Source organism: Aegilops tauschii, chromosome 2, assembly GCF_002575655.3.
Source record: "Aegilops tauschii subsp. strangulata cultivar AL8/78 chromosome 2, Aet v6.0, whole genome shotgun sequence".
In the NCBI taxonomy this organism is placed as follows: Eukaryota; Viridiplantae; Streptophyta; class Magnoliopsida; order Poales; family Poaceae; genus Aegilops; species Aegilops tauschii.
The window spans coordinates 340,620,442-340,634,163 of NC_053036.3; the positions used below are offsets into that span (position 1 = coordinate 340,620,442).

Genomic DNA, 13,722 nt, shown 5'->3' on the forward strand with positions numbered 1-13,722 from the left:
AGATCTTTGCTTTTGGAGCTACATATTTATATACTAAGAAGTCTAGGCCCATAAGGGTTCGATTTACCTGGTTTTTTGGAAAAAAAAAATTACTGCCCTTGTTTGAGCGACATGTGTGCATGTAGGTTTCCTAGAGTGGATTGATTTTATTTTTTGCTTGGTGGGGTTGTTTTAGCATGTTTGGTTCTATGTGTGGTTGCCACGTCCCGTGCCCTTGTGTCGTTGACTGCCATTCCATCGATGGACACAGCTTTTCTGGTGGGCTTCGTTTCCAGGATCTTCTTTTCTTGTCGATCGTCTCACGTTACCTAAGCGGTGGTCTTTCAGATATTTTATCGGGTCTCCTCTCTCAAAGACTCGAGACGAGTGTGGTGCCACCGGTTGACCGCCGTATATGCCTATAAAAGGGGGTCTTCTCCTTCCTGACGGTCGCTGCCTCGCCTCCTCGCCCTACCGTCCCATCTACCCTACCCTTCAAACCTCGATCTTCTCTCCGTGTGGAGCTGGTGGCAGAGGTACGGCCGGGGGGAGATGAAGCAACGGCGGCGTGCCACCGCCACCTCCGATGCACAGCGGCCACGGCACCATCGGCACAAGATTCGCATGGGGATCCCAGCCGTCGAGCAAGAGAGGCCCACCAACGACCGGCTAGATTAGAGGCGAGGTGGATTCTACTAACAAGGCCCTCTCCCCTCTCTCATATTCTGCGTGATCTGAGGCAGGAGGCGCTGAATCCTTCCCGATTTGGCCTTCTTCCTCCATGATTTGGCCTTCTTTCTAGCCTCCGCTCATCTCTGGTCCGTCATCGTTCAGTTCCTGTGACCCGTGCACCGACAGAAGACCCTAGCCCCGCCTCCTCTGAACGTCCCTCTGAACATCGCAGTTCTTCTCCACGAAGATTGTGCCCTTCATAGTCTGATGGGGTGGTCACTGTTGTCAACATCTTCGTGCTCTTCCTGCACGAGGAAAATAGCAGATGGTGTCGACCATGGCGTCGTCCCCAGCTCTAGCACGTCGGAGATGACGGGCCACCAGTCAACATGAGCTCCACCATGGTAAATTGCTCTGCAATTCTGCCTGCTTGCTTGGCCCTTTTTATTCAGATGTCCAATTCTTATTTTCTGATGTTCGGGTTCTGCGAGAATGACAAGTGCAGGTAACTCGGAAATTCCGGATTTCGGTCTTCATATTTACATCCGAGAGGAAAAGAAGTGTTGCACGGTCATATTCCATAACTGTATGATGAACTGAACCTGAAGTATCTCTTGAAGTAAGAATATAGTAAACTGTCTGGGCCTCTGGATGTAGTTAGTGTCATCTATAATATATTTATGCTTCATATATCAACTAATTAAATGTTGCACTGTTGATCTAAAAAAAGGTAGCACTACTGATCTATTGTATGTAAGTATTGCAGGTTCATGTACACTATTGTTTGATAAATTGGTGGCAAATAGCTGTGTGAGCTTCATTTGGTCAGGTATTTTTTGATATCCTACTTTCATCTGGTATAACTGCATGGGATGTAATTGTTCACTGCATTTTGCATGACATACTTTATTATTGTATATATTACTTGTATTTTTGTTTTTTCTTATTGTTCTGTGCTATTGATTCCGCCACAGCAAATTTTATTTTGTTCTCTAGCGCAAAACCTTAACTTAACCTCTTGATTTGTCAAGCTATCTAGCTATTGTCTTATATATTATCACACAAAATGCCATGTTAGAAGGACCCTTGATTTCATCAGACCCCGATGGTTTTAGTTTGTCATGATGGTTGGCGAAGTAGCTTCTGACCAAGCTATACTATGATGAGAGTAAAGTCAACATTTTTGTTGTTGCAAGGATCACAGAGAAAGAAACCACTATTCAATAGACAGTAGATTGATCTTTTGTAGCATCTTTCTTATAAATTAGTTTGGTTCATAATCAGTTCCTCTTTTCAGGTTCTTTCGACTACATGATACATGAGACATGGATTCCTAAGGATTGTTCAAGTGCGTTCAGTGTTAACGGATGGAATACAGAATAGCCTTGGCCACAATGAGCAGGTGAGTCTTATCATCTTGCATCTTCGTTACATCTCATGCATTTCATATTGATATGGTACAAAACATGCAACAGAAGTGCTACTCTCTTTTTATTTCCTTGTCTCCTCTGATTTCTTATCCAAGAAAGAACCACATGTTGTTACTTGAAAGAGGCAAAGGTCTCAAAGATCTCAAAGTTCCTTCTTCAATTTTTACGTTGGCAGTTCCAAACTTCACACAAGTATGTTCTCTTGTCCACAGAAGAAGTACAATATGGGTGACTGCAGGTACCTCCCCAGGGACACAACTACTACCGTCACTGTTGAAGGAATCACAGTTGTGCTGGAAGGTCCTTCCTGCTTGCTGTGTCTGCCTTCTCATCTTATTTCCTCCCTCCGTCCCAAAATAACTGTCTCAAGCTTAGTACAATTTTGTACTAAGGCTAGTACAAAGTTGAAAGCAGGCTGAGGAGAACACAGATGCACGGCCAGCTGTGCGGATTAGGCGATGGAACCAATAACAGGAGAAAGGACGGAAAATAGGAAGGAGATGATGAGATTGGCATTGGGCAGTCGTCTACAAATGTGTCATGTCGTGGTGGTCAGATTAGGCCCAGCTAATCAATTGTCTTTGGGCAGCACTAGAGAATTGATGAATGCATGTTGTACAATTTTCTATGATCTTCTCTGATTTTCTAACAAATGTGAAATGTTGATCAACTAATATTTGAGATGTAAATTAATATTCAATTGTAGAAATTGATATATGTACTTCCTTCATTTTCTGTTGTTTTTTATACTATGTGTTCATGCCTTCAAGTCCAAATAGACAACTTCATAACAATTGTTCTTGCAATTTAGATCTATTTCGTAATGTCTTTCTACAAATACATTGAAAATTAACTTGAAAAGATTGCATGAATAGCATAAACACACTATTATTCCTATGTCTCTTCATGCTTTCAAATTCAAAGAGAACATTATAGCAATTCTGGTCGTCAGGCCTCAATTTGTAATTTACTTTACAAGTACTATATGAGGGATTTAACTCGACCAGACTGTGCATGAACAGCATATATACACGATATGATCTCTTCCGCTGTCATGTTGAAACAAATCAACATGTATATCGTATATGCAAAATTATAATACTCCCGGAGACCCGTAATCAACATGTGTATATATGAAAAATCACAATACCCTGAAGACCAGTAGGGAAGAGCTACATCACCGAGAAAAACAAGCTGTCTCTGCCCTCTGTGACTGAGAGAAACCAGCAAGCTTCAACTTCTACCCTCTTGTCACAATATCACTGAGACAACCCAACAGGCAATTCCACCTCAGCTCTAAATAGTGCGTTATAAAGATGAATAACTCGACCGGTATATCTAATCGTACTTCCCAGTTTCTTTATATCCACATTCGTATTATGTACAATTTTCGTTAACAAACAACTAATAAACAACCAAGGCACAATCGTCTCTCTTGTACGAGGCTACTCAGCCACACAAGAATGGAGTAATCAGCTCCACAAGAATGGAGTAAGATCAAGGAAAAAGAATTAGAAATACAGAAACAGTAAAAAGCAAGCCTTGTCAAGGCGAACAAGAACCCTTAAAAAAGTTTGGCTCCAATTTTGAAATATTTTGCCAATCTGTCAAGAGTCAGAACATGCATACGAGAACAACTATAACATTGTCTGCACATGAAACGAACCACCAAAAGCAAGAGCAGAAGAACTAGCTTCAACTCTCTATCACTACATCACAAAAACAAACTCAGCTAGAGGATCAACATCTCAGGTCTAAGAAAAGAACAAGAGCTTTGCAACTCTGCATCCAGTTATCACTATCACTATGGTTTGTAGATCACTTATGTGCATGTATCAACTAAATGTACCCTTTCTTTATATGATCTACTGTGTCATGAATCAAGTCTTAAATCGATTTATCAAATATTACAACAGAACTAAATTGCTTCTAAATCCATGTGGCGCGGCGTGCCGCCGCGCACTACCCGCTAGTATGATCTGTGAATCATTGAGATGCAGTAACATGTTGATCTTATGTATGGGAACGTACTAGTTGGTTTTGAATTTGGGCTACTAATGTGAACATATTACAATGCCAGGCCTGTGAGTCTCGTGTGAACATTTTTGAACGGATCGGCTCTTACTGTTGTGCACAACATGATCCTTATTTCTGTGTTCTCAATGTTTACAAGTTACTAACAGTTCCTTATTTCTGTTTGCTCAGTGTTTACAAATTACTGATCGATCACTAGCTAGCCTACTAATGCGCTCCTGGCAGTTTTAGTTCCGACGCAAGATCCGAAGTGGTAGTTTTTTGAATAAAAATGCCTACCTCTGAAGAAACTGACAAGCTGCTCTGAAGAAAATGTCATGCGAATCTGAAGAAACTGCCAGCAAAAACGTTCGCAAATGCCTTATCTCCCAGCGAACGTTCATCAGCTAATGCAATCGTACACGTACACCATCCGACCTACTCGATCCTACACGTACACTATCCGACCTACTCGATCCTACACGGATAAATAGTGGATCACGCACGTACTACCTCCTTTCCGGTTTGCAGGGCTCAATTCAAAAAACGACCTACTCGATCCTACACGAATAAATAGCGGATCACGCATGTACTACCTCCTTTCCGGTTTGCAGGGCTTAATTCAAAAATCTAACCAACCAAGGTAGATGATGAGTGGTGGAATCATTTTTGACAAGGAGGGAGTACCTCATCTAGATGATTCGAGTGCACTCACTTGACCGTCATGCCGGCGTGCGACCCAGCACGGACGAGACGCACCACTGAAGGGACGGGAAGGCACAGTCATAATTTCAGTTTTTCTAGTTTTTCACGGCAAGCTGGCGCGCTATGCCATGCCTGCTTATGCATTGAATTCCGATGACCGCAATGACCGTCGCGTTTCCCGCGACACGCTACTTTGCCTACCTTCCGCCTATAATTACTGTTTCCCGGGCTTCTCTACTGGCACCATCACCCAACTCGCCCTATCCTCATAAGCCCCCACTGGCCCGACGTCGCTCGCCACTTATCCTCGCTCTCGCCACGTCCGCTATGCCCCCGCCCGTCCGCGATAGGCGACACCAGAGGCGGTCACCGCCGGAACTAGTGTTCGGTTTTTCACCAGAAGGTAGACGGAGGGAGGAGGCATTCTATCGGTCTTTAGATGGCAATGCAGAGATTGAGGAGTTGTTGGAGCGCGACCGCCTGGCGGAGGAGCAGGAGTTGTTGGAGCACGACCGCTTGGCGGAGGAGCAGCGTATCACCGATTTGCACCGCCAGCGGGACATGGAGCAGCAGCGCACCGACGCTTTGAGTCGCGAGCAGAGCGCCCGCAACTGGGCCAACTACGTGGAGGCCGGCGCCCGACAAATAGCCCTGGAGGTTGTCGGGCACGCACACATTCGCGACACCGATTTTTACTACCAGCTCGTCAAGTGGGTTTCCCGCTTAGAAGCCAAAGTTTCAGTGGACCACGCCGGCATGGAAAGGGCCAACGCGCGCGAGCAACGCGCCCTATCGCACCTCTGGCAAGTCAGAGGCGAGGCGGAGGACGCCGGTGCCGGCATTTAGCGTGTACCGCAGATGGCAGCCGACATCGTCTAGTTAGTACTTGTACGCTACTAGAGTATTAGTGGGAGTAGATACTTAACTTGGTTATGATGGTTGTCGACGTGGAAGTTCAGTACTCTATATGTGGATCAGACCTGTTACTTTGCTCTGAATGTTGAACTTTCCGTTTGAACGTATGGAATGGGCTGTTGTTTTTTTAAATGGGTTGTATTTGTCCTCCACGGGTTTAGAGGCTGACTTGTGGGCCTACCAAGTTGATGCGTACACAATTAGGAGATGATTGTACGTGGAGAGGATGACAGCAGGGACCCGCCAAGGTCATGGCAGTACGCAAGCAAGTGCCTCCTTATTTCAAGCCAATAAAAAATGGCTCCTCCTAATGGATTTCTGACATCTGGTTCCCATGCCATTGTCAACGTAGTCAATAAATGAGAGAATTGCACAACGAGCGGCTGACACCAGGGACCCAGCAGCTCACCCAGTTATTTTTGTTTTGGGTTAATTTGATAAATGCCACTCCAAATCTGGTGTTTCCGAGAAATGCCACTGCAATTTCCAAACTTTGAAAAATGCCATTTCATGCCATTTCCAGTGGCATTTTTCGAAGTCTGGAGTGGCGTTTTTCAAAGTTTGCTAATTGCAGTGGCGTTTTCCAAAGTTTGCAAAAATTGCAGTTGCAATTTTCAAAGTTTGGAAATTGAAGTGGCATTTTTATGAATCGCCATAATTGGAGTGGCATTTATCAAATTTGTTTTTTAGATGGAAGCAGGGTGTCAACTGGGTTGTGCGAGGCACTCTGGCCTGTCTAGACAGCCTTCTCTTTTATGTTTACCACAGACCAGCCCAGTAGTTTTTGTTTCTTTCTGAAAATGGCTAGCCCAGTTTTTTTGTGATTTGCCAAGTAAGTCGCTTTGTCAGGCTTGTTGGGCTGCAAATCTTTCAAGACGAGGAGAGCTTCATTCGGCTGGACGAGAAAATGGCCTATCAGTAATGAGAAATGGGTTGTACATTTTTAAAACACATCAAACCGGCAATTAGTTTCAAATTACTTTTTTTCATTTCGAGATTCTAAATTGCATTAATTTTTATGCATGGACAATTTGTTGGATTTTATATTGATATACATTTATTTTTAAAATCAGTTTGAATGTGACTCAAAATTTCGGGATTAAAAACAGTTCGGACCGCACCGAAATATGCAAAATTTCGTATAATTTTTTAACCATGGCCACAATATGGGCTGTAATGCTAACAAAAAGAATATGGGCTCCAAAAAAACCTTAAGAATTAGCAAATGGGCTGTAAATTATTAGAAATAATGGCAGATGGGCTATATGTTGTTTTCCACAGATTTGAGGCTTTCCTAAAAAAAGGGTTGACGCACAAGCAGTGACTATTGGATGTCCATCCAACGGCCGTCGTGCTTCTTCAATCTCTGCTCTTCCTGCTCCAGCCGCTCAAACAAGTGCCGGCGGGACTGCCTGCTCCCTCCTCCCCGCAGTCGGCTGTGCTGCCGCGCAGGCCTCACCGCCCCACTGTACTCCCATCGCTGGCCTAGCCATCCCTCTACTCACCCACACCTGCTATTATTCTCCGGCGACGGCAGACGAACCAGTAAACCCTCGTACAGTCGTACTCCCCTACGCGTGGGAAACAACTGCCGAGTCTTCCCTGCCTCCATGTCGTTCCCTTCCTAGGCCTCGCCGTCGTCCACTGCCCTCGTGCTCTCGGCGCGGCCTGGTCAACATGGTCAACGACCGACATGCATCTGAAGTGGACTGTACGTGGAGAGGCTCACAGCTGGGTCCATGGCCGCACGCAAGGAAATGCCTCCTTATTATACGCAAAATGATGATTCCTCCACCTGACATCTAGGACCCACCGAAAGGGCCTCTGTATTTCACGAAAAAAACATTACCGCCGCTGACAGCTCGGACCCACCAGCTATATCTTCGCACGCAAGGAAGTGCGTCCTTGTTACGCACAAAAAAAATGAATACTCCCCCTACTAGCTGGGACCTAGTATAGTGGTAGGCTGACTTGTGGGCCTACTAAGTTGACGGGGACGGAGGGCTTTGTCAACTTAGTCAATATGCACGATTCTAGCTCCAGTGACCGTACGATGTCCATCCAACGGTCGTAGTGTTTCTTCAACCTCTGGTCTTGTTGCTCCAACCGCCCAAAGCAGCGCCGGTCGTGCCGCATGCTCCTGCCTCCCGTGGCCGGCTGTGCTACCGCGGAGGCCTCACCGCCCCTACTATTCCCACCGCTGGCCAGGCCCTGCGGTGATGACAGCCTCACACCGCAGCCGAACCAGTGAACCCTCGTACTCCTCTTCGCGCGGGCTTCCACTGCCGCGTCTTCCCCAGCTCCGCGTCGTCCCCTTCCTAGGCCTCGCCGTCACCCACCGCCCTGGTGCTCTTAGCGCGGCGTGGTCAACATGGTCAAGGAACGGCTTCCATCGGACGTGGACTGTACGTGGAGAGGCTGGCAGCTGGGTCCACGGCCGCAGCAAGGAAGTGCCTCCTTATTACGCGCAAAATAATTATTCCTCCACCTGACAGCGGGGACCCACCGGATGGGCCACCGTATTTCACAAAAAAAATGTTTCCCCCTGACTGCTGGGACCCACCAGCTACATCTTCGCACGCAAGGAAGTGCGTCCGGGCAAAAACAAAACAAAAACAATTCGCCCCCCTGACTGCTGGGACCCACCAGCTACATCTTCGCAGGCAAGGAAGTGCCTGACAGTCGGAACCCACCTGGTCGAAAAGTACGTAGCGTTGTCATTCTGGTCGCGAACGTGTACGTACATACTGGTCGATGTAGAGGTGCGCACGTGTCGTAGTAGAGGCGCGCACGTAGCATGTACACGTACGTACAGCGGCCAGTGTGCAAGAAAGAAAATACGGCCACGTACGTACATACGGGCAGGGTCTCGAACGCCTACTCGCGCATACGTACGGCCAGGGCTCGTGTACATGGCTGGGTTCGAACGGAGAAACAACGTCGTCGTCGTGTTCACGGGGAGCCAACCGGCTGGGTCGGAACGGAATGCGTCGTCGTGTTCATCGGGAGGGCTTGGACGGAACAACCGATGGAAACGAGGCCTAGAGTACCGCAGAATGGAGGAAACGGCCTTGTGTTCGACCGGCCACGTTCGAAACGGGATCCTGTTCATTGGGAGGGGTCTGGCATACCGCAAAACGGAGGAAACGAGCCTCCTACGGTCGAAACGGGGGTCTTGTTGATCGGGAGGGGTGTGGCATACCGCAAAACGGAGGAAACGGACTTGTGTTGGAGCGCTACGGTCGAAACGGGGGTCCTGTTCATCGGGAGGGGTGTGGCGTACCGCAAAACGGGACTCCACGGGATACTGTTCATCTTCACCGTCGACTCGCTCCAGCCTCCACGGGCTACTATTCATCCACCGTCGACCTCCTCCAGCCTCCACCTGCGACTGTTCATCCACGGGCTCCTGTTCATCCAGCCTCTACCGCGCGCTACTCTACCGGCTACTGTTCAACCAGCCCTCTCCACGGGCTCCTGTTCAACCACCCCTCCACGCGCTACTGTTCATCCAGCCCTCCACCGTCTACTGTTCATCCTGCCCTCCACGGGGTCCTGTTCATCCAGCCCCAACCAGCTCGAACGATCGGGGTCCTGTTCATCCACCCCCACCGGGAACTGTTCATCCAAACCCCCCAGCAACGCTCACTGTTCATCCAAAGGCAACGCCACGGGGTCCTGTTCATCCACCCCCACCGGGAACTGTTCATCCAACCCCCCCAGCAACGCTCACTGTTCATCCAGAGGCATCATCGATCGGCTTCAGTTAGCAGCAGTAGCAAAGGAATTGCTCGATCGGGTTTAGTTAACAACCATCGATCGATCGCTCGGGTTCAGTAACGTGTAGCCTGCAGTGCGATCGCTCGGGTTCAGTTAGAGCCCAACGCCTCACTCGGGTTTAGTTAGAGCCCAACGCCTCGCTCGGGTTCAGTTAGAGCCCAACGCCTCGCACCCACGCGCGTGCGTGTATGAGAGAAACGCGCATCGCTCGGCCTCGACTACCCACCCTAACCGGGAACACCCTGATATTTTCCTCGCCCTCGCTTCTACCACGGTTTTTTCCGTCATGGACGGCCCAAAGAATGTCATGCAGCTGCGTCTCCGGCCCGACCAGGACGAAAAGCCCATTTTCTGTCATGATTTTTTTCATAGAAGTAGGACCCCACCACATCTATGATGATACCGTGTTTTGTCACAATTATCGTCATACAGGTGTCATAAGTATGACAGGAAAAAAATTCGTTCGGCCCAAAATGTCACGGATGTGTCTTTTTTTTGTAGTGAAAGAGGCGGTCCAGGGGGCACTCGAGGTGGGCACAACCCACCAGGGTGCGCCTGGGCCTCCTGGCGCGCCCTGGTGGGTTGTGCTTGTCGGTGTCAAAACCGGCGGATCTCGGGTAGGGGGTCCCGAACTGTGCGTCTAAGGTCGATGGTAACAGGAGACAGGGGACACAATGTTTACCCAAGTTCGGGCCCTCTCTATGGAGGTAATACCCTACTTCCTGCTTGATTGATCTTGATAAATATGGATATTACAAGAGTTGATCTACCACGAGATCGTAATGGCTAAAACCCTAGAAGTCTAGCCTGTATGATTGTATATGTTTCCGGACTAAGCCCTCTGGTTTATATAGACACCGGAGGGGACTAGGGTTGTACAAAGTCGGTTACAGAGAAAGGAATCTTCATATTTGGTCGCCAAGCTTGCCTTCCACACCAAGGAGAGTCCCATCCGGACATGGGAGAGAGTCTTCGGTCTTGTATCTTCACAGCCCATTAGTTCGGCCCATGTCCAACAGGCCAGACGCCCGAGGACCCCTTAGTCCAGGACACCCTCAGTAGCCCCTGAACCAGGCTTCAATGACGAGGCTTCAGCATTGCAAGGCGGGTTCCCCTTTCCGAATACTCCAGGATAGTCTTCGGACGCAACGAACGTCTCCAGATCTGCAACACAAGAACCACACACACAGCCGTAGAGAGTATAATATCTCACGAGTCCCATCTACTGACAACTTTTTGTAACGTGACATCACGCTTGCCCGGTCATTATTTCAAACCGTTTCCTGTCCTGCCGTTCCATGTTTCGAGGCGCGGCTTTTATTGGCACGTCTTGTTGAAGCAGAGATCGGGTCCCCTTATTGCGGGATTCTCATCAATACGAGCGTGGGTAACCCAACCGTTCCACTGGGAAGATTCCTTAGGAATAGGCCGGTTTTCAGGCTTAGGAGGAAGCGTTCGATACCCGTTGCCTTTATAAAGGAGCCAAGGGCCGTCACTGTTTACGCCAAACCTCTCCTCAGCCTTCCCAACCTCAAGTTCTAGCACCCAAGGTTCGACTTCATTGCTTCAAGCTTCCCAATCATGTCCGGCCCTAGCCCACAGGGCTGATGGGTGGCTTCCTCTGTTACAGAGGAGGACATTGTGAAGCTTTGGGCGGCCAGATACCTGATCGCAGAGATCCCCCATAGGCTTCCTGCTCAAGGACAGGTTATTCCGACTCCCAGATCCGGCGAGAGGGTCGTATTCATCTCTCACTTCCTCCGAGGGATAGGGTTCGCTCTTCACCCCTTCGTCCGGGGGCTCATGTTTTATACGGACTAGATTTTCACGATCTAGCCCCAGATTCTTTCCTCCGCGTCTCAGCGTTCATCATCACGTGTGAGGCCTTCCTCCGAATTCCCCCACACTTCGGCTTATGGCTCAAGACCTTTAGCGTGAGGCCGAAGGTGGTCGACGGGAAACATGCGGAGTGCGGCGGTTCTGTAGTGAGCAAACTTACCAATACTCTCTGGCCAAAAGGCTCTTTCACCGAAACTTCCAACCAATGGCAGCGGGAGTGGTTTTACATCACGGAAACCCGCGGTACCAAGTGGGAGGCTATACCTGCGTTCCGTTCTGGCCCTCCATTACAGCTTGCATCATGGATTAATAAGGGGCTGGACTGGGGATCAGTTGATGAAGTGCAGACTCTACAGAGCCGCATCCGAACCCTCCTTGAGAAGGACATCAATCTTGTCAACGTGATTCAAGTAATGCTAGTCCGCCGAGCCCTGCCATGCCAGCGTAGGCCTCTCCGCATGTGGGAGTTTAATCCGGAAGGACCACGGACCCTCCAACACTTCTTCGGCACTACGCACAAAGGGATGTGGAAGTTGTTTTTCGGGAAACGAAAATAGTGGCCGGACACCACCGAGGACATCGGCCTCGACTGCAACCATCCGGATACCTCGGTAAGCGCTCAACTCCCGAACACTTTGTAGTTAAGTATGCCGTAATATGTTACTAAGCAAACTATCTTCTTCCAGGGCTGGATAAAGAAAGCGGAGCGAATTAGGTATTCGGCTCCCCTCCCCGAAGACTCAGCGGATCCCGTACTAACAAGGATGCTGGCCCCGGCACCATACCAGATGCCTGTGGAGGAGGACAAGGCAGAAAGCGGGAGGACCAAAGGCGGCCTCCATCCCGAAGGTATATTAGACATTGTGTCCGGGGGAATCAAAATTCCATCGTCCGAAGACAAAAGTGAAGGAGAAGTCGACGTCTCTTCACCCCATGGTAAGAAAAGGGCTGCCTCCGAAGATTGGGAGGAAAGGGCTCCTAAGTGAGGCAAGGTGCCCCAGTCGGGCGGCTCGGGCTTGGAGGATGGCGTCTTCGCACAGTCCCATGATGAGGACAAGCCTCTAGCTGAATCGTAAGCGAACAAGGATGTTTTTAAACATATCCCGTTCCTTTCCTATTACCAAGGTAACATCTAGAATATATGTTTTTGCAGCTCGGCAAATAGTCTTCTTCACCAATCCTCCTCCTCGGGAGTTCTTCTTCCGGAGATGATGGGAAGCGAGACACCTCCACCGGTCTCCTCGCCCAATAAGGCAGACGACTTTGAGGTGTTGTCCCGGAGGGTCTCTCCTGATCAACAAGTGGTGCGAGGGGTGATGAAGACACTACCCGAAGGTGATACTTCGGTAGCCCAGGATCCGGGGGCCAACAATAAAGGCCCCGGACTGCCCGGTTTACAGCCGGAGACGGCTCTGGGGACAGATAAACGGATCCCTTCGAAGGGAGGCCGTACTCCTACGGCAGCTTCCGGAGGTCCAGAAGCGCTCGCTATATTGACGAACATGTTGCGACAGGCGTCCGTCTCGGAGGAACATCGTACCTTGATGGGTACGGTGGTTGAAAAGGTTCTGTCCGCGAAAAGCGGATCGAATGAAGCCTGCGCAAGCCTGTTAAGAGGCTTCGAGGTTTGTACTAAAAAAATCTTTGGACGTGTTTTATTCACAAACTGCACCTGTGTATAGGTAGTAGCCCCTGAGACTCTGATTTGCTTCCCAAGGAAGACGATCAGAGGATCAAAAAGATATGCCCAGGGAATAATCTGATTAATTGGAACACAGGCTATTACCTCCCTGGCGACTGCCCGGACTACGGAGGTTGCAGATCTGCAGCGGAAGCTTGATGTAGCGGATGATGACATTACGCTTATCAACAGGCGGCTTGACGAGGTGCAAGGTATGTCTCGGGGGCAGTCATTACATGCACGTGCTTGTAATTGATCATGACGCTAAGAATTGTATACTGAAATATGCATGACTGCAGATGGTGCCGTCGCGGTCGAGATTCTTCAGGCTGAGCTTACCCGGGCCAAGGAGCAGGCCTGAATTGATAATGCGGCTGCCGAGAAGGCATCTGCCGAGTTAAAGGCCGAACAGGCTGCTCGGCGCCAATGCGAGGAGAGAATATCCACGATGACGTGTGAGCTAAAGGATGCCACTAGCCGCTGTGAATTCCTCGAGAAGGGTAATAAAGCCAAAACGGCTGATCTTGACAAGGCCTTACGAGAGGCAAAAGAAGCGCGGTCCGAATCTAGAGCGGCCTGGGAGGAAATCCAACAAGCTGGGGAGATCGCGGCTGGTAAGCCCTTTTTATTGCAAACTAAGTTCAGCGATCCGAATTATGCTCCGCTTAATCAAGTGTGGAGTTCTCCAGATGCGTTATTGGACTTGTC

At 49.0% G+C, this 13,722-nt stretch overlaps 1 long non-coding RNA gene across 3 annotated transcripts; it reads left to right on the forward strand.

The window, feature by feature from the left end:
- Nucleotides 1-416: 416 nt before the first annotated feature.
- Nucleotides 417-2,811, forward strand: LOC109738087 (uncharacterized). 3 transcript variants are annotated; one of them, XR_006670086.1, is made up of 6 exons: nucleotides 417-664; nucleotides 814-1,055; nucleotides 1,157-1,270; nucleotides 1,418-1,480; nucleotides 1,949-2,053; nucleotides 2,294-2,811. It is a non-coding gene; the product is annotated as an uncharacterized lncRNA (long non-coding RNA). The 3 variants fall into 3 exon arrangements; XR_002226759.3 differs by having other exon boundaries at nucleotides 418-1,055; nucleotides 1,143-1,270; XR_002226762.3 differs by having other exon boundaries at nucleotides 420-1,055.
- Nucleotides 2,812-13,722: the final 10,911 nt, after the last annotated feature.